This window comes from Zootoca vivipara, chromosome 4 (assembly GCF_965207765.1).
Source record: "Zootoca vivipara chromosome 4, rZooViv2.hap1.1, whole genome shotgun sequence".
Classification (NCBI taxonomy): Eukaryota; Metazoa; Chordata; class Lepidosauria; order Squamata; family Lacertidae; genus Zootoca; species Zootoca vivipara.
In genome coordinates, this window is record NC_142587.1 from 25,984,185 (window position 1) to 26,008,911 (window position 24,727).

A 24,727-nucleotide genomic window follows, 5' to 3' on the forward strand; every position below is an offset into this window, starting at 1 on the left:
TGTGCGTGCCCCATGGCGTATGTGTGCAGCGGTGCTATCCAACTTGAATAAAATACGGGGGGGGGCATGTAAGCCCCAACCCACATAATTGATCACATGACGTGGTGCATGCACACCATTCGAATGGCAATGCCAATCAACTTTGGGGCGGGCAGCCCCCTCAAATATTTTACTGGGGGTTGAAGGGACCTCCGCCCCTAGGAGTTGGCTCCTGTGTGTAGTAGTGGTATAGCAATATGTACATAGTCACTTCTAGACAGCCTTTTTATTCAGCATTTATGCTTATTTGTTTGCAAGGAGGTTAGATGACGTTGGTCATTGAACATTCATTCTGATTTGTTTTCAGGGAAGTTAGATGATGTTGCTTCAAAGAAAGTGTCCCCTTATGATTTCCCTTAAAAAAAATTCTGTCACTTTCCTTTTCTCAGCAAGTACAGTTTTGAGGGAAGCGAGTTTATTCAAATCAACTTTAATTGCGCAACCTGAATAGCAACAGCCTGGCAGTGCCCACAGATTGCCCACTTTCATCCTAAGAACTTGCCATTGGTCATCACTTCCTCAGAGCACGTATGATGGCTCCACCCAAGACATTCTGTCGCCTGAGGCAATGGACAAGACAGATGCATGCACAGTCTACCTTCAAAGCACATTTTTCTCCTCAAGGAATTCTGGGCACTACCGTTTATGTCTCACAAAGTTCAAGTTCCCAGCAACCCTTAACAAACTACATTGCTCAAAATTATTTGAGGGTAGAAATGTCTTTCAAATGTGCTTTAAAAGTATGGCATGTATGCAGCCAGTCTCATCCTCCCATTTCATGTACAGGTGCCCACCAGACTAATAGTTGAATCTTACTTTAACTTTTGCAATGGAACAGCATCACTCATTTTTACTGTGTGGCAGAATGGGTCAGTGCGTCTGGCTGTTAACCAGAAGGTTGGGGGTTCAAGCCCACATCCACCCAGGGATGGCTGTGGGCAGGATTCCTTCATTGCAAGGGGTTGGACTGGATGACCTTTGGGGTCTCTTCGAGCTCTACAATTCTGGAGACAGCAGATTAGTTTAAGGGATGCAGGGTGGTCTTATGGCACTCATAGCTCTGCCTTCCATTCGTACATGTTTTGAAGTGGTCCTGTGAGGCTTATTATGGTGCCACACAAAATAATATTGTATTAGAACTATTTCATCACTTGTGTAGCACTCCTCTAGCTAGTTTTTAAAACTTTCTATGCCAACAAATGCTTAAATTGGCTTTAGTATATCTAAGTCATGAAGGGAATGCATTTTGTAGCCTGGCAAGCATCACTTTTGAAAGTTTGTAACATTCCTGGAAGAAAAAGCCTTTTGTTTAATGTAATGTGCATACTAGTTGAGACAGTTTTTAAATTTGATTTATTAAAGGGGAATCCATTTTCACAAACATGACTTGTAAAAATTCCCTTCGGTGGAATGTTACTTACAAATGGCGTGAAGGAGCTGTTTGCATGGTTCACTGCAATAATGTGATATGGGTAAATGGATCGTTTGCTTCTTATTCATGCTTTTGAGAAGGGGAATGAAGTGCGCTCCTCCGTCTCTTTAATGAAATTTCACCTATGAGCAGATCTACGTAATTGCTTGGCAGGGGGTTGGAGTGGATGGCCCTTATGGTCTCTTCCAATTCTATGATTCTGCAGCTATGCAGCTGCAGTTCTGTAGGAACTCATTGGGACTTGCTTCCAAGTAAACATGCATAGGATTGGGCTGCATGCCTGGTTGAGTTGTCTGGGCTTTGCTTCCTTCAGTTTATCAAGTCTCTGTAGCTGGTTCAGGCTTGTACTAGGTCAGCCAGAAAGCAATCTAATAAGAATTATGCATCAGTACATATCATTGTTGGCATGCAACACATTTTATTAGAGGAAGGATTTTTTGAGAAGAAGAAAAAATATTATATTAGAATTACTTACAGTAAGTGCAAATTGGGTAATTTGAGAGAACACAGCGCAGTCTGGGAATGTGTCAAAATATGCCTTAGAAACATTCCGATCTGGAACTTGCCACTTTAGTTTTCCAATCGTATTTTCCACCCAGGTGCCAGGAAGTACAGCCTGGTTCTGAAAGACAGGAAATGCTGGGCTGTTTTGTCCCCACAATGTGTGCCTTAGTTAATTCTCAGTGTGATTTCCTTTAATTGGACACATGAAATTAGCTTTTAAAATCAGTCAGGAGTTGTGTATCCAGTTCAGGAGATGTTTACAATGCTTAAAAGGAAGCTGTTCTGAATTTAAAAGGGTTCTTTAAGTTCCTGCAAAATGTTCCTCTGGCTGCACTTCACCCGACTCTTTTTAAAACCTTGGAAAAAAAAGTACCTTCGTTTGCTTTTATGCATAGTTGCGTGGGAGTAACATGTGACATTGACATATCATGAATTCTCAAAGTGCTCTCTCAATACCAAGAAGTTCCAGAGGGGTAGTTATGTTTGTCTGTTGTAGCAAAAATGACGAGTCGAGTGTGTCCCGTGTGAGTCTTAAAGACGAACTATTTTATAATGGCAAAAACTTATTTCTTATTATAGCATAGTCATATGGACACATGTTTTAGCTCCTGTGAAGGATCCTAAACCTCTTGGGAGTATGTGCAGGGATACATGTATGTGTTGGACATGCATGTGGGTTAAAATGTATGCTTTGTAACAAAGGCGGATTTTCACAATGTACTGCACATCACAGCCCATAAATATTTCAATTATGCCAATGAAGGTTGGCTGAATGAATGAATGATATTTCATTTTAATAAGAGTTAGGAGTGTTTCATGAGGTGTTCTTTTTTAAAATTTCTTTTTGTCCATCCTTGACTTGGTACCCATCAATATTATTGGGTGGCTTTGAGTTCTTCTAACATGATGAGTGGAATTCACTAAGTTGTATCCACTCTCTTCACATCCTTTATCATTGTATACATTTTTACTGTACGTAGTCTTCTTAGTCATCTTTTTCTAAACTTCATAGGGAAGGTGTCCCAACCTATGGCTGTTTTAATAGATCCTTTATTTCTCTTTCACAGCAATGAAATGAGGCAACTAGAATTCTGCAAAGACCTCCACATTTGTAAGTACCATATATTTCTATATATCATCTGTGGTTTTCTTCTCCATATTAACTTCTAAAACTAGATTTGCTTATCTTGATGTCGCACAGCACGTTGGCCTAGTTCTGACATATTGGGAAACCATAACTTTTCCCTCAGAAGTGGGGAGCCTTTTTCAACCCAAAGGCTGCATTCCATAATGAACAGCTTTCCAGGGGCCAGAAGTTTAGCAGAAGAAAAGGGGGAAAGAAGATGCAGGGACAACATGTGAGTGGAACAGTGGATATGATTCTAAGGCTGTGTACACCCAGCACACTCGTATGGCTGGTTTGGGAAGTGGTTGTACATACAAGGTTAAGCACAATCCACAGCTATCCAGCATCTATCATGTTGTTTCTTTCGAAATTCTGTGTTTTGACATGTTTTCCCCGAACCCAGCTTCAATTGGAATTGAGAAAAAGAATGACAAACCTGCATTTTAAGTCAATGATGCATGCATTATTGCACTATACGCAAAGGCATACAATGCTTGTACTTATAAGTTACATTATGGACACTCAAAAGTCAGAGGTTTCCTGTTTCCACACATGCACTTCTTTATGAAGCAAAAGACATTATCACAGTTCAATGACACATTTTAGCCAGGCGAAAGCACTTGAGGAGGGTGAAAAGCATGGCTAGTGAGGAGTGTGGCCCTGGGAGAGTCTTTAGGGCCCGACAGAGGATGGCATTTGGCCCCAGTCCCGATGTTTTCCACCCCTGCCCTACATGAGAAAGTTGCAGTGAGCCTTGGCCTGGATAGGGAGGCTTGGAAGGTTGTGTTTGGCTACTGAGCCTGAGGTTCCCTAACTTTGGTTTAATCTAGCCAGGCTCTGAAACCATGATTTGATCACTGGTTGTTCTCAGAAACCTAGATGTCTCTCAGTCTTCCCTACTGACTGTGTCACATACGGTAGTACAAGCAAGGAGGTGGAGATTTCCAGGCAAAGGACCATTGCAGTGCTTTTGTTACACCCTTCATCATTCATTCTTCTTTGTCAGGTGGAACCATAGTAATATGTCATTTCACATTACCGTAATAGTAAGGAATGTACAGGTAGTGAGACACAGAAGTTGTTCCTCATCCCTGAAATTCCCTGCCAGGAGGGACCCATCAAAGTGTCTTCCAGAAACAATGTAAAGCCCTCTTTTTGAAATTGAAATGGGCATTGGGTGACCAGAGACAGATTAGATAACATCGGACTTAATCCATATTAATTGGGAGCTTTATTAAGACCGCATTGTTTAACCCTCAGAGCCGTTTGGGAAGTAATGGCTAGAAATGGGACAATTGTGATGAACGCTTGTCTTTTTGCTTCCGTAAAAGAACAACATGGGATGGGGGTGGGGTGACAATAGAAGTTGGAGATGTCATGGCTGTTGTTCTCTCACTTGGTTTAATTTTGTGGGTTTCTATAAAAGCACATTGTGGGGCTTATCAGTGAGAATTATGTTTGTTATCAGCTGCAAATGGGAAGGGAGCATAGCACATGGCATTTATCATTGTTGAACAAGGACTTTTACAAGAAACATTGTGAAATTGTTGCATTAGATTCAAAAGGCAATTAGGCCTTGTGTTTTTCCTGTAGTAAAAAAATATGTGCTCAGACCAAATTGAAGAAAGTGGAATGTTGGCTAAGTAAGCCATTTTAGTTTTTCCTGAAGTGACCTTACCAGCACATAGGTTTGTTTTTTTAAAAAACAACAACAAGCAATTTGCTCAGCTAAAAACAGAACTAATGAGATAAATTGTAACAAAATAAAAAAATGCCTTCCAGTAGCACCTTAGAGACCAACTAGTTTGTCATTGGTATGAGCTTTCGTGTGCATGCACACTTCTTCAAATACTTTGTGGCATACCTCTTGCAACCAAACTTCATGCTCTGCATCGCTTTAATTTGCTGCCGCAGGTAAGAGGAATTTAGGCTTAATTTAAAGGTCATGAGCAGCCTTTCTGAGTGTGGAATTGAGGCTAAATTTCTATACCCGTTTACCTGGAAATTTCTATACCCGTTTACCTGGAAATAAGCCTCCACAAGTACAGTGGAATCCCTCTGCTTGCAAATTTTTCAGGGTGGCTTTCGTTGGAAAAATGTTTCCCTTTCACACACATAGACTCAAAGAAAGAAATGTGTAGAATGCAGGTGTGATTAATCTTACTTTTCATTTTGTAGTAATAGTGGATCTTGACCAGGGGTCAGCAACCTTTTTCAGCCATGGGCCGGTCCACCGTCCCTCAGACCATGTGGTGGGCCAGACCATATTTTGAAAAAAAATGAATTCCTTTGCCCCAGAAATAACCCAGAGATGCATTTTAAATAAAAGGATACATTCTACTCATGTAAAAATATGCTGATTCCCAGGCTGTCTGTAGGCCGGATTGAGAAGGCGATTGGGCCGCATCTGGCCCACGGGCCTTAGGTTGCGTACCCCTGATCTTGACTGTTTTCACACACTAGCAACACATCCTGTAGAATTCTGTCCATTATATTTTATCTGCACAACCAGCATGAATTTGAGGAACCAAAAAGAAGTATTGACAAATAGGACTTTCAAGCCGCCCAGCCCAAAAATGGCAACTAGACATTCCGTTTGGGTGACTGTAACTCTGGTTTTCTATACAACTTGCTCAGAACTAGTTTTTATTGTAATATCTGCACCTAACTGCTGTTGAAAACAACAAAAAGTCTTGTAGCAGCGTAAAAGTGAACCAATTTAGTACTGCATACATAATAATAATAATAATTTAATAATAATTTTATTATTTATGTCCCTGCCCATCTGGCTGTGTTTCCCCAAGGACTGGAGTCCTTTTCACCAGTTGTTGGTTACTCCTTCTATCATTCAGGGAGTTCCTTGATGGAACAGAATCTTTCAAAAGCTGTTTCATGTGAAAGAAGAACTGGTTGAGGTTTTGAGGTTGGTTTTTTTTGTTTTTGTTTTTTGACATATTCTCACTTCCCCATAGCAGAATATAGGATTAACATTGCCAGCTGAGGGTTTCTAGTTTTCTTTTACTTGAAGGGACCTAGACAAGTTCTCTGCTTTCCCGTTATTAACCACAGGACATTTTGTGCAGTGCTTTTTGCCTATACAGTAAAGAGATAATCTCCAGTGGTTGATTTACTGTATAAGAAGAGACTGTGCTGAGGTTGGGCCAGTATACACCTGGAAGCTCTGCCTCCTAGAGGTAAACTGAACATTGTGCTTCCTTTTTAGCAGGATGGCTCCTCTCCATTGCAAACAAACTACTGCTGGAAGAAGCCACTTCAGTAAAGAAAACAAAGGGACAATGCATTAACACCAGGCGTTCCTTTGTCAGCCACTAAAGCATCTGTGTGGTTGTTCCCCAGGCCTTTTGCTTTTGAGTTGAGAGATCTAACATGTACCACCTCTCAGTCTGTCTCCTGAACATATAAATGTGCCACCTACATCTGTTGGTTCATGTAACTCTCATTAGAAATTCAGCTTCTACATTTATGAAAATCATGTTTTCAAAATCATGTTATTTAAAGCCAGCGCAGCCTGTGATCTAGCAAGTTAAACACTATCCACTAGGCGTGTGTGGTGGTCCTTTGGGTGGTCTCCCCCCCCCACCTAACTGGGGCCACAAAAGCAGAGGGGACGTGAACTGCTCTATGATCCTCAGATGAAGGGTGGTATAGAAATTCAATACTGCTTGGAGCAGTGTTTCCCCCGGTAACAAGCTGTAGAGGGCTGTGCTATTTGATGCAACCACATTGTAGGGCTGGGCGATATATCAAAATACTGTCCAAAACCAGTTTGAAGTCCATATCGTGATATCGGTTTCATAATTTTAGACCTGGCAATATATCGTGAATCATGATGTGTGTGGGGGGGGGGAGGTTATGCAAAAATCACAGTGTGGGGAAAACCGTGAAGCCAGCCAACACTTCTCTGAATTTCTGCATATCACAAGAACAGGTGCTGGCAAAAATATTGATGCAGGAGAAACAGTGAAGCCGGCTAATGCCTCTACATAGCTCCGTCCTTATTTCAGACATTGTCACAGCAGCATTTTGCAACTTGCCCCCTACAGTATTTCCTTTTGTCAAGATTCCACACAATGCTTATATCCTGTACTACCAATACAGTATTTAAATATCTGCATGTCAGCTTTGAGCCATAGGCAGCCACGGAGCAGGAGATGAGGGGCAAAAAAAACAGGAGGCCAAGCCAAGGATAGGAACCAAAGGAGAGGCCATTGGTAGTGAGTAGGCCAGAGCCTTTGTAGGTCTTCCTGCTGAGGACAGCTAATGGCCAGCATTTGTGGGTGAAGTCCCTTTATCTTTTTACCACCCAGGGAAGGTCTTCCACCTGGCGCCCAGGTGGCTTATTACGTGAGACAACGGTGAGCTGTGACTTGTCAAGGAGCTGTCAGGCATGGAATGTCCAGAGGGAGGAATTTCCTCTTTGTTGTCAAAAGTACACCTGCAAGTTAGGAAAAGGCATGTCCATCAGTCCTATGTCACTCCTAGGTATGCACCTGCTGAGGTAGTTGCCGCAACAGTTCTACTTCTGATATCATGTATCCATGTCTGAGTTTCAGTTTATCAGAGTCACATACATGTCCAACCGAATGTGCCAATTTGGGTCTTTTTTTTTTTTTTTTTACACAGAGCATCAGTTCCAAAGCATAGCAGAAAATTGCCTGTAGGGGCCATTCACAAATATCCATTGTGGAAACAGCTCGATAGATTGCTATTGCTGCACAAGCTAGCTTTCATGACACAATTCTTTCCCCCCGTTTTTTCCATACTACTATTACTACAACTATGACTAATCATTTTATTATTTATACCCTGTCCATCTGGCTGGGTTTCCCCAGCCACTCTGGGTGGCTCACAGCATATATCAGAACATACTAAAACATGAAACATTAAAAAAATCCCAATATAGGGCTGCCTTCAGAAGTCTTCTAAAAGTCAAATAGTTGTTTATTTCCTTGACATCTGAAGGGAGGGCGTTCCAGAGGGAGGGCACCACTACTTGAGAAGGCCCTCTGCCTGGTTCCCTGTAATCTCACTTCTCGCAGTGAAGGAACTAGCAGAAGACCCTTGGAGGAGGACCTCAGTGTCCAGGCTGAATGATAATTCTTATTAAATTCAGTGGGATTTGTTTCTGAGTAAACAATTTCAGGACTGGGCTGTTAGAACAAGTACAGTATGATGGTGGAAGTTGTTTTAAGATTGTGAAAATATCTGGATAAATATTTTTTAGTACTGTGCTGAATACATGGATTTATAATTCTGCAGGAGTAGCAAGAACACCCTTTCATTTGATTATTTTGTGAACAAAAATAAATCCACTCTCCTAGGATATATAAACTTCATGCAAATGTGTAAAGCCATGAAGGCATCTTTTTCAAACAAACCTGAATATTTTCTGATACATCAGACTTTTCTAGTTATAAGTTTTAATGAAAGAAGAAAATGCCTTAAGGTTGCAGTTATGTAGGGTCTGTGTTTATAGGATTGTCATTTCCTCTTTCATTTCACTTACCTAGGAGTAAGCCCATTGGAGTCAGTGGGATTTTTGAATAGAGTTGTATAGGATTTCATTATACTTTGGCTATATCTTGTTTTGCAGTTCAGTGAAAGATGATATCCATTATGTTTACACTTTTTAAAAAAACCCCTGTAAATGGATACTGTATGGAGCCCAGAGCTAGGCATGGGAAGGAGTAATAGATATAGTTTTTACATTTATGGGAATGTATTAGAAACAATTCGCCCCAGCACCATCTGTTTATCATAATTCGTGTCCATGCAAGTGTTTTCGAAACATATCCACTCCCATGTGTTACTGGAACTGCTACAGAACCAACAAACCTGAGGAGAAAGCCAACTCTTTCGACATCTCATTCACGATATGACAAATAATAAAACACCTTTATAAACTTTTGAAATCTCACAGCCAACCTACCAAGTCCAGCTTGACAGCAGGTTTTTAATGGCTCAAGGCCAACCAATAGAATGAACAGGTTTAAATAATTTGCTTCAAGAATTTATTTGTTTGCAGTGTTACAATTCAATGAAGCAGGGCTTATTTATACTATGGAGTCAGTACATCATTTAGAGAACCATCTATTCTCAGAACGGGCAGCAAATTTAGACATAAATCTAGATATTTTTTTTACTCCAATCTATACACTTCCTGCAACCCACCTGAGAAGGAAATAAAAGAATTCATAGCAGGAATGACCATGCCTACCTTAACAGATGAAGAACAGGAATACATGGACAGGCCCATCACCCCAGAGGAAATAGACGAGGTCCTCAAAAACCTGAAACCACACAAAGCCCCAGGCCCAGACGGCTTCACAGCAGAATTCTATAAGAAATTCAAAGAACCCCTAATGCCACACATGACCCGCCTATTTAACGACATCATGAAAGGGGGGCCCATCCCCCAAACCTGGACCCACTCCAAAATAGTCTCCATCCCAAAACCACTGAAGGACAACCTCAAAGTTGAATCATATCGCCCAATCTCATTAATAAACCAAGACTACAAGATATTCACATCAATCCTGGCCAACCGCCTAAAAAACTTCTTACGCAACTTAGTAGCCCCAGATCAGACCGGCTTCGTCCCCGGTCGCAATATCACAGACCCCATCAGGAAACTGCTGAACCTAATCGAACACAGCAAGGCAACCAAAACCCCACTGACAATTATGTCTCTAGACATCCTCAAAGCCTTTGATTGCCTAGAATGGAAATACCTGTTAGCAGTACTAACTAGCATGAAATTTGGCCCAAACTTTCTACAAATCCTCAAACAAATATACTCCGAAGCCTCAGCAAAATGCAGAATCAACAACATAGACTCGAATAACATAGAAATCCAAAGAGGCACAAAACAAGGATGCCCACTATCCCCCTTCCTATTTATACTAGCCCTAGAACCGCTAGCAATCCGAATCCGCGCGGCCACAGACATCAAAGGAGTGGAAATAAAAGGCAGAACATATAAATTAGGGCTCTTTGCAGATGACCTAATGGTCACAACATCAGACCCCTTAAACACAGCACTCTCCCTAACCAGAGAACTCAACACATTTGCAACGGTGTCAGGCCTGCGAGTAAACTTTGCAAAATCAGAAGCCATGTGCTTCAATACCCCTCCCCACACCCAGAAAGAACTCACTAATATCACCAAAATAAAACTCTGTCACACCAAGTTCAGATACCTAGGGGTACAAATAACCAAAAATCTCAACAAATTATACCTACACAACTATAAACCCTTGTGGCGACAAATAAACAAGGACCTAAAGAAATGGAACAACATGAACTTCACCCTCTCAGATAGAATGGCAATGATCAAAATGATCACTCTCCCAAAACTAACCTACTTATTCCAAACCCTCCCAATCTGGATCCCCCCAATCCAACTCCGCAGATGGCAGAGAAAACTACACTCCTTCATCTTCTCACATAAGAAACCAAGAATAAGCACCAAATACCTGCACCTCCCCACCTCACAGGGAGGATGGGGAATCCCTAACATAGAAACATATTACAGGGCCAACCAAATTCGACATATAATCCCATATATACTGGAAGACGAGACAAAACAATGGATACACCTAGAGAGAGACACAATTGAAAGTACCTGCACCACAGCATACCCATTTCTCCCAAACAAACTAAGAAAGATCCCCACAACACTTAATAGGTACACACAAACCATGTTCAAGGCATGGAAAACAGAAACAGACAAATTATCCCCAACCACATCCCCACTACTCCCCCTGGTCTACCATCCGTTATTCCACCACGCAGCACAAAACATCCAAACTAAAACTTGGCAAACCAAAGGCCTATACCGCCTAATAGACTTTTACAAAAATAACACACCTCTGACAACACAAGAAATACAAGATAAACTAGAAGACACCCAAATACCCTGGTTAGCACAACACCAATTACATGCCCTCTTAAACAAGCCAGCAATAAAACTAGCAGCAACAAGACCCCTGACACCCTTTGAAAATCTCCTCCTAACAACAAAGGGTCACGGCAAAGGGATGGTATCTGCAATATATAAAATACTGCTCCAAAATCCCACAAACCCCCCAGACACAATAAAAAAACAATGGGAAGACGACATAGGCTACGAGATTAACCCCACTCAATGGACCAGAATGTGGTCTAAACCCCCCTTTAAATCCATATCAGCAAAAAGGAAAGAACTCACTCTGAAAACCATCTACAGGTGGTACCTAACACCACGAAAACTAGCACTAATACGCCCAGGAACCTCATCAAAATGCTGGAGAGGATGCACCTCAACAGGCACATATTTCCACATGTGGTGGGAATGCCCCAAAACCCAACAATTCTGGAGAACAACCGTAAGAGAAATAGGTAAAATAACCCAACAAACATTAGAACTTACCCCAGAACTGGCCCTGCTAAACATCTTCCAGGACAATAACGCCTATCTACATCACAAAGAACTCATAACCCACTTACTCTCAGCAACCAGAAGCACCATAACCAGACACTGGAAAGACCTGTCAGGAGTAAGCATGGACCAATGGTACCAGGCGGTATGGGAAACAGCCCTACTAGAAAAATTAACCAATAAGTTGAAATTGACACGGGGACAAATAGAAGAAGACGGCTTCACACCAATATGGCTCCCCTTCATCACATACACAGCCCAACAAGAAAATGACAGAAATCCACCAACAGCATACAAATCAATTTGGCTAACCTGACCCAGAACACCCACCCACCCCACTCACATAAAACAGACCACCACAGCCAACCACAAAGGAAAACTATATCCTAGGCCAACCCCAACAACTCTCACCACCAAAGGAAAACAAATGCACAACAAAGAACCTGCACAACCGACGCTGACAACCCCCCCACACACACATTAAGTAAAACAGAAACATTGCCACACCCCCTTCCCTTATCTACCGCTCCCCCCCTTTTCCTCCCCAATGTCTCAACAATTGAAACTGATCTGTAAAAATGTTATGAGAGACATTGTACACGTCTTTGTAAACTGAGAAAACCGTTAATAAAAATATTTATTAAACAATGGAAAGGAAAAAAAAAAAATAAATCTAGATATTTACAGATCAGGAGCTCAATACAAAATGAGCCTCATGTTAGATTTTAAAAAATCATTTGATTATTCTGCACACCACATTTTCCCATGAGTACTGGGTGGTTTCCTACCATGGTCTGAACAATTCATGTATTCAATAGATTATTTCCACATATAGTCGTACCTTGAATCCCGAATGCCTTGGTACTCATAAGTTTTGGCTCCTGAACGCCACAAAGCCAGAAGTGAGTGAGTGAGTCCGGTTTGCGAGCGTTCTTTGTAACCCGAACATTTTTAAAGTCGATAGGACTTCCGGAATGGACTCCGTTAGACTTCCAAGGTACGAATGTATTATAAAAGGAACAGGGGTTATTATGCTTACCCTTAGCCACTCTGACATGACATGTCAATTTATCTGTCAATGCCATTGACCACACCCTGACATACAAGGAATCAAAGTTAAGCCCAACCCCAGTTTTCCAACATCCAGCAAATTCCATATGTGCAGCGGTCAATAGAAAGGCTAAGAGGTCATCATTAGGATAATGTTGAGTGGGTGAAATTTTAAGCCCGAGCAGCATGAGACATTTCAATTGTTTTGTTATATATAAAGCTCAGTGCTATTTTTCTAGAAAAGAAGGCGCTAGAACTCACCACGAATGCCTCCCTTGTTCTCTTGCAATGGCGCCCACCTGAGAGGTGCCGGAAATGTGTTCCGGTGAATTCCCGCTGAAAAAAAGCCCTGATCAAGCTTATTTCTTTGAAACAGTGCTCCAGAAATGTTTGAAGATGTCACAAAACCACCACATATGAGAATATGTACCTTTGACTGCATACCTCCTGCAACAATTACCGGTATTGTAGACACCCTCAGATATCCAGAATAGCCTCGCCAGTTATAGTGCCACCAATGCAGCAATTTTAATGAGAATTGTCTGATTTTTGCAGAAATGGTCTCTTTTTTATGGTCTCTTAGACCATAAAGCAGACCATTTTTCATTTGGTATTTGCCACTCCCAGGTCTTTTTCCCACAGCATTTTTGTGAACAATATGTTGCCATAATCTAGATTTATTAGGGCTTTATAAATTGAGGAAGACAGAACAAAGATATGCTCTATTGCTGTTAGACTCTTGCTTGCCTGAATGGAAATATCTGGGTTTAGCAGGAATCTTAGCAACTGATTGAAAGGGTACCATGACCATTTAAGATTTGGTATGCCGGTAATGAATTGTTCTTTTTGCAATGGAGTACCATTTGTGTAGAAGTCTTTTAACTGATAAAAGCCCGCCTGTTCCCAAGCCATTCCAATCTAGGCATTTTCTTGCTTCTTTAAAATACTACTTTTGCTTTGTTGACTTTGTTATTGGTTGGCTGGTTTTGTTGGTTTTTTAAAAAACATTATCATTATAATTAAACTTCATGCTTGTTCTAACTCTGCTATTTTTTGTAACCCATCCTGGGACAATTCAGTAAAGAGGAGGGCTGTAAGTACAAAGAATATATAAATAAAATTCATGCCACAGGGTACCTCTACCCCGGGGGTCAGCAAACTTTTTCAGCAGGGGGCTGGTCCACTGTCCATCAGACCTTGTGGGGGGCTGGACTATATTTTGGAGGGAAAAATGAACAAATTCCTAGGCCCCACAAATAACCCAGAGATGCATTTTAAATAAAAGCACACATTCTGCTTATGTAAAAACACCAGGCAGGCCCCACAAATAACTCAGAGATGCATTTTAAATAAAGGACACATTCTACTTATGTAAAAACACGCTGATTCCAGGACCGTCCGTGGGTCGGATTTAGAAGGCAATTGGGCTGGATCCGACCCCCGGGCCTTAGTTTGCCTACCCATGCTCTACCCTGTTAGAGTTTTGTGTGATGGATTCAAGTGTAAACTGGAATTTTAGGTTTGCAAAATTAAAGTGATGAAAGGGCTCTGTTGTCCTAGCAAAACAAATCCACTTAAAAACAACAACAAACATTTCAGCTCAGAAAGTGACAGCAAAATGCACTGAAAGGTGTGGAATGAATAACAGGAAGACATGTAAATACTCCAAAAGTAAATCAGGATAAATCCAGGATGAATGCTCTTTGTCATACAACCGCCACATAAACAAATCAGAATGATGATCAATAAGGACCATATGTTAGATAACCACCTGCCCTGAATGCTTTAGTTGAGATTCTTGCATTGTACTAGAATACCCTCAGGGTCCCTTCCAACTCTACAATTCTGTGATTCTATGATTCTATCTGAAGATGGTAACAGACAAGTGTCCTTTTCATTTACAACCTGTGACTCATCATGCCCACACCTGACCAACCCCCACACCTGACCCAACACCTCTTGTGGCCTGCCATGGGATTGATAGCATCCCAACCAGGCCACAATGGTCAGGGGTTTATCAAGTCTTGGCAAGTCACCAATCATCACTGGGTGGTGTGTGTGTTTGGTTTGATGAGTCACATGTTGTGCAAGCCTGGCTTGCACACATATCTAGGCACCTGCACTGATAAATGATAAGCTGTTCCCATAATAGCAAATTGAAAGAAGATGCAGTTGACTTATCCACACACACACCCCAGTGCTAATTCATCTGTGCTCCAGAAGTCTACAAGTTGAGAGGCTGGGGCGTAGAGCAGCCCAATGCTCGAGGGTCTCCTCACATTAAGCAAAAGTATGGTGTGAAGTACATGTTTACAGGTGAGTACATGCTGCTGTTTCTATAAGCATAGTGACTTGGCAAGGAAAAGCCATTCTAGTTCAGTGGCTGTAACTGTCCCCGAGTAATTAATTCAAACTAATGTTTGTGTACATAGCTGCGTACCTGAGTACATAGAAAATATCAGTGATGTGGTAAGCAATGTCTTAGGTACAAGATTCCCAACATGAAACAAACACTAAAGAGTTTGTTAGCTGGGGAGATGCCTTAAAAATAAACAGTATTACAATTATTCTGAAAGTCTTTACAAGTTTAAAATAAAATATTTTATGCGGAGCACGAAAAGGAACATTTGAATCCACTTTGTACTGATAGCTAATGCACAAGGGATGGTGATTAATTAGTTCCTTGGGTGGTCCAAATAAAACCAGAGTTCATGTCAACTGTTATGCAAAACTCCAAATATTCTATGTATAAGTATTTGATTAGATAAGTAAAGCACCAAAATGTGAACATAATTTTGGCTTAAAAAAATGAGAAAGGAACACCACTTTCAATTACATTCCATTTGTTTTCCTCCTTGTCCAAGAAATTCATTAGTGAGGAAAACAGCATTGCACAACATTCCACATTATTTCAAGTGTGATTGTTCCCAGGAGAAATCCTTCCAGGCATTTGAAGTATATCTCATGCATCATGACGAGATGTTAGCTGCTGATAAATAGTTGCAGAAAATACCGTCAGGACAAATATCCATTGGAGTATTAAACAGGATTTACTGGCAATCCATCGCTTGGGCCAAAAATGCCTGTGTTTATGAATTTTAGAAATGCAACAGGAGCTAAAGCTACTAGCCAACACTTCCTCACTGGAACAACCTGAGGAAGCAATGATAAGACTGTGGTCTGCCCAAGGTCTCTTTGCTAGAGGAATGTGTATTCCTACTCCTGGGCAATTCAGGTGTTCATTGTGTTGCCATAGTGTCAGCAGCATATTCAACTTATACAGAAGACTCACAACTTTGTGTGCAGTTGTTGTTGTTGTTTAGTCGTTTAGTCATGTCCAACTCTTTGTGACCCCATGGACCATAGCACGCCAGGCACTCCTGTCTTCCACTGCCTCCCGCAGTTTGGTCAGACTCATGTTCGTAGCTTCGAGAACACTGTCCAACCATTTCATCCTCTGTTGTCCCCTTCTCCTTGTGCCCTCAATCTTTCCCAACATTAGGGTTTTTTCCAGGGAGTCTTCTCTTCTCAAAGTATTGGAGCCTCAGCTTCAGGATCTGTCCTTCCAGTGAGCACTCAGGGCTGATTTCCTTCAGAATTGATAGGTTTGATCTTCTTGCAGACCATGGGACTCTCAAGAGTCTCCTCCAGCACCATAATTCAAAAGCATCAATTCTTTGGTGATCAGCCTTCTTTATGGTCCAGCTCTCACTTCCATACATCACTACTGGGAAAACCATAGCTTTAACTATACGGACCTTTGTTGGCAAGGCGATGTCTCTGCTTTTTAAGATGCTGTCTAGGTTTGTCATTGCTTTTCTCCCAAGAAGCAGGCGTCTTTTAATTTCGTGACTGCTGTCACCATCTGCAGTGATCATGGAACCCAAGAAAGTAAAATCTCTCACTGCCTCCATTTCTTCCCCTTCTATTTTCCAGGAGGTGATGGGACCAGTGACCATGATCTTAGTTTTTTTTATGTTGAGCTTCAGACCATATTTTGTGCTCTCCTCTTTCACCCTCATTAAAAGGTTCTTTAATTCCTCCTGCCATCAAGGTTGTGTCATCAGCATATCTGAAGTTGTTGATATTTCTTCCGGCAATCTTAATTCCGGCTTGGGATTCATGCAGTCCAGCCTTTCGCATGATGAATTCTGCATATAAGTTAAATAAGCAGGGAGACAATATACAGCCTTGTTGTACTCGTGTAATTGCAACTTGGCCAAAAAAATAAATACATAAAAAGGGTGCAGAAGTGTGGGGGCTAAGTCTAAAGGGGATAGGAAAGAGGGGAAATAACTTTTTATTATTATTAAAGGGAGTGATAAGCAGCCTAATGCACTGTTGTTGAAATTGTGGATTGGAATCCCTGCAACTGGGTCCATCAGTAAATCATTCACCACCTCCCATTGCCTCCTCCCTGGAAGAGCATTCAGAAGTGCAGGGAGAGTCTGTAGTGGCCTTGGGAGAGCACAGTAAGTGCTGCGCTGTGCTATTTACAGTTTTTAAAGGGTTGTTTTGACTATATGCAATTTTGGCTTTAAACGCTATCCCCAGAACGTAACCACTCCACATAAGTTGAGAGTCAACTGTGCTATTAAGGAGCCTGTAATGGTACAGTCCAGTTTCCCCTTTTAAATTTGCCGCAAGTGACACAATGAGAATGGCGTACATTTGTTCCACCTCTGGCGTGCATATTGGACTATATGAGCTTTTAATTGTTTTCTTAAATCATCTGTTTGGTCAGCACTTAATTGAAAACCTCAATTGTGAAAAACACAATTCTCATGGGACCTACCAAAGGAATTTATGTTTATCAGTTTTGCAGATGCTCACTTTCTTTGCACACACATGGTGCCATCGCACATCATTTGGAATAGCTACTCAAAGGAGGAACAACCCATGAAATCCCACTCAGCACATTCTCTCAGCACGTGCTTGGCCCTGACTAATGATGTATAGATCCCAGCCACAAGCTTTACATTTATTTCATGCAATGGCAACTGCAGCCAGAAACCTCTTCAGCCCATTTTGACTTAAAGTTGTGTCAAAGATATGTGGCCAATATTTTATTTCCTGAGAAATAGAAACAGTTTTGAAATTTGGGAGACGTTTGTAAGTCCTTCTCTTTAGTAACTTTGGATAAATTAAAGGTAAAAGTAAAGGGGCTCCTGACCATCAGGTCCAGTTGTGTCCGACTCTGGGGTTGCGGCGCTCATCTCGCTCTATAGGCTGAGGGAGCCAGCGTTTGTCCGCAGACAGCTTCCGGGTCATGTCGCCAGCATGACAAAGCTGCTCCTGAGGAACCAGAGCAGCACACGGAAACACCATTTACCTTCCCGCTGTAGCGGTCCCTATTTATCTACTTGCACTTTGATGTGCTTTTGAACTGCTAGGTGGGCAGGAGCTGGGACCGAGCAACGGGAGCTCACCCCGTTGCAGGGATTCGAACCGCCGACCTTCTGATCAGCAAGCCCTAGACTCTGTGGTTTAACCCACAGCGCCACCTGGGTCCCTGTTACCTAATAGGAGATTCTACTTGATAGATAACTGTTTTTTAATAATACAGATAACTGTTTTTTAATAAAACAGATAACTGTTTTTTAATAATAATGACAACTGATATTGCAATCCCATACATAATTTGCTCAGAACTGAGTCCCATTCAGTTCAGTTGAACCTACTCCCAGGTAAGGCCCTACAGCGAGTCAGCATTACTGTATTGCAAACAGTGGGACTTACTTCCAAGTAAACATGCATAGGATTGTATTGCACGACTAATTCTGTGCACACTTCTATGAATGTAAGCTCCATTGAACATAATCAGGCTTACTTCTGAGTAAATATGCATGGTACTGTATTGCACTCCACAAGAATTTGATTATCGCTTTCCAGTAAGAAACTGCATGGTTTCAAGGACACTGATTCAGTCCTGGCTACTGAAAGATGAATTGTTTGGTTGTGGTTTAACACTACCATGCTATGAAGTTTGTAAACTTTGATTGCAACCAGGATATTAATTTCTAAGTTATAAAATGCTGCTGCTGCTGTCAATTTTGCCAAATTCTCCAGTTCTTGAAATTAGTTTATCAAAGCACATTCTATGTGCTGTTAAACATCCCCACATGTCCTATTTGGTTTATAAGAACATCTCATAGGTATCTCGCAATGTTTTCACAGTAAATTCTGAATCGTGCAAATTCTGCTTTTTCAGAGCCAGTTTTTACTATAATTTAGGTGGAACATTAAGATATTCTGTTTGACCAATATATGCAATGCATACTAAGGTTTGGCATACACTGAAGTTACTTTTGGTTTTGAAACCATTTCATTTCTGTGCACTATCATAAAGGAATGCGGATGATAAATTTGTGGTTATCCACAGTATCTGTGTTCCGATTCTGGGAAGAAATACTTGACTGCTTCCAGCTTGTGAATATATTTAGGGTATTTTTTCAAGAAGTGAAGGAAGAAAAACTGTGGACAAGAGTGATACCTCTTGGACTGATGCAGCAAAAGCAATATAACCACAGACACACTTCTAACAATACATTGCTGAGTAATCAGGTCAATGAAATAAAAAGCAGATGATGCAGTAAATAAACAGATGAAGATTATGATTACAGTGGGTTTCACAGAAGGTTGCTTGCGGGTTGCAGCCACAATAGTTTAGGCTGCGTCCACACCAGTGTTCGTGTGCGGATTGGTTTAATACAAACAAGCATAATGGACTTTTTCAAAGCAATTTATGGGAATTTCCACCGATTGCAGGCAGCCATTTGCCACAGTGATCCAGTGATATTCATCATGTAAATGTTAAAAGGTAGATTGCCATAGCATGGAGAAAACAGTTGCCTTTGTTGAGAACCAATGTGAACTGGCTACACCCACACGTAAGGTGCATCTACGCTACCATATCTACCTAGAATTGCTATTCCTTTAAAGTATAAAGGTAAAGGTAAAGGGGCCCCTGACCATCAGGTCCAGTCGTGTCCGACTCTGGGGTTGCGGTGCTCATCTCGCTCTATAGGCCGAGGGAGCCGGCGTTTGTTCGCAGACAGCTTCCGGGTCATGTGGCCAGCATGACAGAGCTGCTTCTGGCGAACCAGAGCAGCGCACGGAAACACCATTTACCTTCCCGCCGGAGCGGTGCCTATTTATCTACTTGCACTTTGATGTGCTTTTGAACTGCTAGGTGGGCAGGAGCTAGGACCGAGCAATGGGAGTTCACCCCGTTGCAGGGATTCGAACTGCCAACCTTCTGATCAGCAAGCCCTAGACTCTGTGGTTTAACCCACAGCGCCACCTGGGTACTTAATGGAATTTGCTCTTGTAAGATGGTATGGGATAGAGGATAAATTGGTTTCAGTATGCATTTAAAACTGAATCTATCAAATTGTCAGTTTCTCAAATGCTACCTGAACTGAAACACCGCTGTCCTTTGAACTTTGTATGCACCCAAATTTTGTTACGTTTACAAAAATGCATATATGCAAAAATGCATATATTAGAGGAAAATGTACATAAAATTATTTGTTAAGATATTGGCGAAAACAAGATACAAAAATGCATTGTATTAGGGGAAAGGTATGTACATTAATCCAAGCTACATATAAAAATGTGTTCATTGGGAGAAAATTGCTCTAAAATGCTGGTGAATTTTCATTAGGATTGTTTTCTTTAAAGATAAAAAATAAAAATGGCAAATTGCTGCAAAATATGTAGAACCGAATTTAAGATTAGAAAAATGAGAAACCGAGAGACCCAAAATGGACAGACCTTTTCCCATCCCCAGTGATGGCCATCTTGGATGGCTTTAAAAGAGGATTAGAAAAATTCACAGATATGACTGTTAGTAACTACATTGTAGCTAATAACTGCTATCTCCATTGCTAGAAGCAATATGCCCTTGAAGACCAGTTATGAAAATCACGAGTGGAGACTATGCTCTTGCACTCTGGTCCTGCTTGCTGACTTTGGGAAGTCACCTGGTTGGCCACCGTGGGGAAGGGATGTAGGCCTAGATGGGCCTTGGCCTGATTCAGTAGAGCTCTTCTTCTGTTCTTATCTTTTATATTCTCTCTCTCTCTCTCTCTCTCTCTCTCTCTCTCTCTCTCTCTCTCTCTCTCTCTCTCTCTCTCTCTCTCTCTCTCTCCCTCTCCTCCAGGTCCTGCTGGCCTGTTGCATGCCAGTGCTTTTTGAATAATCCCCTCCAGTTTTCCCCCATACTGGATTTGTGACAATTTGGAGATTATAAAGATTATAAAGATGCAATTTGAACACTATCATGTCAAATCTGGACAGGCAAAGGCACTGGACAGACTTCTGTGGCTTTACACTTCGTTTCTTTCTTTCTTTCTTTCTTTCTTTCTTTCTTTCTTTCTTTCTTTCTTTCTTTTTTGCAAATTCACAACCCATTTTATTGCTTCATGCTGATCCAGGCTAGGAGATAAAGTCTCTGATCTGGACCTTGAATGTTGTTTAGTCGTTTAGTCGTGTCCGACTCTTAGTGACCCTATGGACCAGAGCACGTCAGGCACTCCTGTCTTCCACTGCCTCCCACAGTTTGGGCAAACTCATGTTCGTAGCTTTGAGAACACTGTCCAACCATCTCGTCCTCTGTCGTCCCCTTCTCCTTGTGCCCTCAATCTTTCCCAACATCAGGGTCTTTTCCAGGGAGTCTTCTCTTCTCATGAGGTGGCCAAAGTATTGGAGCCTCAGCTTCACAATTTGTCCTTCCAGTGAGCGCTCAGGGCTGATTTTCTGCCAGAATGTCAGTTTCTCTTCCCATGACTTATTTCACTCCATTGCCCCTCTTTTTTTAAGTAATGAAATAACTTTTGATTAATATTAAGATAACATTTGCTAAATGGAGCTTACTTCTGAGTAGATGTTTTAGAAGGATCTTGGTCATAGGGCATTGCAGAATAATCTAGCGGTCTACCTGGTGCTGTGTGGGACCCTCATTATACTTCTGCAATTGCAAAAGAAGGGAAAAAAGCATCAACTGTGCTAAAAGAAACTCATGTAAAAGCGTTAATATTTTCTGTTAGTGGTCAGCCCAGCGGCGTAGCTAGCCGCTCGGGTGCCCAGTGCGGCACTCACATCCTGCAGCCAGGGGCGGGGTGAGCTGTGTGGAGCCTCTCCGCCGCCTCCCCCTCAGCTATAGGGTGGTTGAGGGAGAGGTGGTGGGCAGACACAAGCCCCATGCTGCCGTTTCAGGCAGCACAGAACCTGCAGAGGCGCCCAAGTCACCATGTCACTCCCAGGAGAGACACATGGCTTGGGCATGCTCCAGGCCCTGCGATAAGTGCCAGCCCCCGAGGTGTGGCACCCAGTGCCAGCCATGTTTCGTTACGTTTCTTGACTGAACTAAAAAGTTTTGTGAGCCCAATTTTTATTCATATTTTTGTCACTCCCCTCAGTGATGACACCCGGAGTGGCCTGCACCCACCGCATCCCCCTTCTTCCACCACTGGGTCATCATGTAGCTACTTCTTTGCATGACTGAAGCCCAAGCACCCTGAAATCTTGCGCTTGGCTGAAAATTAAATATTAGATTTAATGACGGAGGAGGGTGCAACTCAGGGGCAGGTGAATTGGGTCCAATGCACCTTCTATTTGAAAGGTTTGTCCTTCCTGGCCCCCCCAGTGCAAACAACTGGCAAATTGCATAGATATGGTTTGGCTGCCTTCAAAACCACACTTTTGCAAACAACTGTACTGAGAGGAGATGCAAGTCAGGCAGGAGGTCCTTGTGAGCCAAACTTTGAGCTGGCACTACCCTGGCTGAAGTTTCTTACTCTTGCCTCATTTCTTTGCTGGACTGAAGCTGAGTCCCCATATCGCCTTTCGCTGTCCCTGTTCCGTCTGTTTCCTGTATTCTTGGAATTTTACATAGATTCCAAAGATGTGTGACAAGTAGCACCTCATTCAGAGTTCCTCTTGGAGTTCCGCTCAGCTGCAATTGTGTTTTGGTTTGGAATTTCATCTAAAGCCAGCTCCGTATTTATTTTACGTTCCATGGTTGGAAATTATCATGTAAAGTATAGGTGGTTGACCACCCCTTCCTGTTGGGTCTCCCTTCCATTTGCAACCAAAAAATGAACTAAAATAAAAGCAACTCGTATTTCTCAAGCAGCTTTCCTTCCATTGTGAATGTCAGGCTCAGGATCCCCCTATTCTGATTGGGACTGCAACAGGAGCAAGGTGTTGAAAGTCCCCTCTCCCTATGCCACAGTCCCTATCCAGCTTTCCCCCCACCCCTGGATTGGCTATTTGTTTATACTGCACACACCCCAAACAAGATGAATAACATTGCATCTAGTTCTGCCCTATGTGAAGCCCTTCTAGATCAGGATTTCCCAAACTTGGGTCCCCAGCTGTTGTTGGACTACAACTCCCATCATCCCTAACTAGCAGGACCAGTGGTCAGGGATGATGGGAATTGTAGTCCAAAAACAGCTGGAGACACACCCACCCCGGTTGCCATATCATGAGAAGAGAAGAATCCTTGGAAAAGACCTTGATGTTGGGAAAGATTGAGGGCACTAGGAGAAGGGGACGTCAGAGGACAAGATGGTTGGACAGTGTTCTCGAAGCTACGAACATGAGTTTGACCAAACTGCGAGAGGCAGTGCAAGACAGGAGTGCCTGGCGTGCTCTGGTCCATGGGGTCACGAAGAGTCGGACACGACTAAACGACTAAACAACAACAACAAAAGTTCCTGACACCCACAAAGTTGGTGAGCTTTTTTTTTTTAGGACGTTATCCGCCATTTTTACACCCAGAAACCAAGCCTAAGATTCAATACTGCTATCTCCACTTGCACTTGGAGATGAAGCAGGGAAGAAGAGCACAGGGGCAAAAAGATTGTGGATTGCTTAGTGCATTCCTATGCATGCCTACTCAGAAGTGGAATGGCTAAACTCAGATAATACTGTGTGAGTGAAAGAGGGATTGCCCAAGGTTGAACTAAATTAATACAATCAAATATTCATTGGCATGGCTTGCACACAACACTAAACCATGGTTTGTAAACCATAGTTTAGTTAACCATTATTAAAGTTGATTGTCTGAACCTGGCCATGAGAGTAAACTAGGATTAACTATGGTTAAAGGGCACACATAAACCAAGGTTGGTAGCTGGTTTATCAACCTTAGTTAACATTAATCATAGCTTAGTATTATGTGTGCACCCAGACTTGTTTATTTTTAAGTGGATTTGTTGGGCCAAGACTACAGAGCACTTCAACTGCACAAACCCAAAACCTCAGTATTAGCTTGGATTCTTCCCACAAAATACTGGCAGCCTGGAGGCAACCTCTGTGAGCACAACCCTGGCCTCTGTTAGGGAAGATACTGCCAGGTTAGAAGGCAACTCTCTTGTGGGATTTCAGGAGCTATAAGGAAACAGCATGTGGGATATTACCATTCAGGAAATGGCTTATGTGGCAGAGGATGATTGCCACTGATTGTATCTGGGTTGTTTTTTTAAACTTCGCAACACAGATGCAGATTGATTGCAGCCTTCACCATACCTTTGAAATACAACAGTTCAAACTACTGTAGAAGCAAAGCTCCACAGTAGAGCACATGCCTTGTGTGGAGAAGATCCCAGATTCAATTCTTTTTTTTAGGCACTGGACCTGCAGCGAGCCCAAGCCACGGCATCTCTCCCGGGCGCCCTCCAGCAGGAAGGTGCCTGGGAGTGACACGGTGGCTTGGATGCCTGCAGGCCCCACACTGCCTGAAAAAGCATCGCGGAGCTGGCATCTGCCCTTCCCTTCCCCCTCAGCCGCCCTCCACCTGGAGGGCACCCAGGAGGAACATGGCAGGTTTTGCAGGCGGTGCTGGGTTGGCGCACATGCAATGCGCCCAGGTGAAGGGTGCCCGGGAGGGATGCAGCTCTGGCAGCAGGTCCTCTCCTCATGGGTGGCACATATTTGGGGCACATGCGCCCATCCCAGGCACCCCAGCAACTTGCTACGCTGCTGCTCAGTGCTGAAAAGTGAGATGGCATCGAAAAACAATGGCTTTATACCAGCCCACTGGAGAGAGCCTATTTAAAGAGCCTTTAGGTTGCTCTCTGCAGAGCGGTCAGGCATTTTGTCCTTTCAAAATACAACCTGGTGTTTG

At 42.4% G+C, this 24,727-nt stretch overlaps 2 long non-coding RNA genes across 4 annotated transcripts in view; one reads left to right on the plus strand and one right to left on the minus strand.

The window, feature by feature from the left end:
• Positions 1–24,727, plus strand: part of LOC148685872 (uncharacterized) — a 61,173-nt gene that overhangs the window by 458 nt on the left and 35,988 nt on the right. For both annotated transcript variants that reach the window (XR_015949754.1, XR_015949755.1), the window contains exon 2: positions 3,043–3,086. This is a non-coding gene — a long non-coding RNA (uncharacterized LOC148685872). The remainder of the gene's footprint in view (positions 1–3,042; positions 3,087–24,727) is intronic.
• Positions 1,376–13,134, minus strand: LOC148685873 (uncharacterized). 2 transcript variants are annotated; one of them, XR_015949756.1, is made up of 4 exons: positions 13,022–13,134; positions 12,853–12,927; positions 1,947–2,093; positions 1,376–1,839 (listed from the first exon to the last, which is right to left on the minus strand). It is a non-coding gene; the product is annotated as an uncharacterized LOC148685873 (long non-coding RNA). The 2 variants fall into 2 exon arrangements; XR_015949757.1 differs by lacking the exon at positions 12,853–12,927 and having other exon boundaries at positions 13,022–13,124.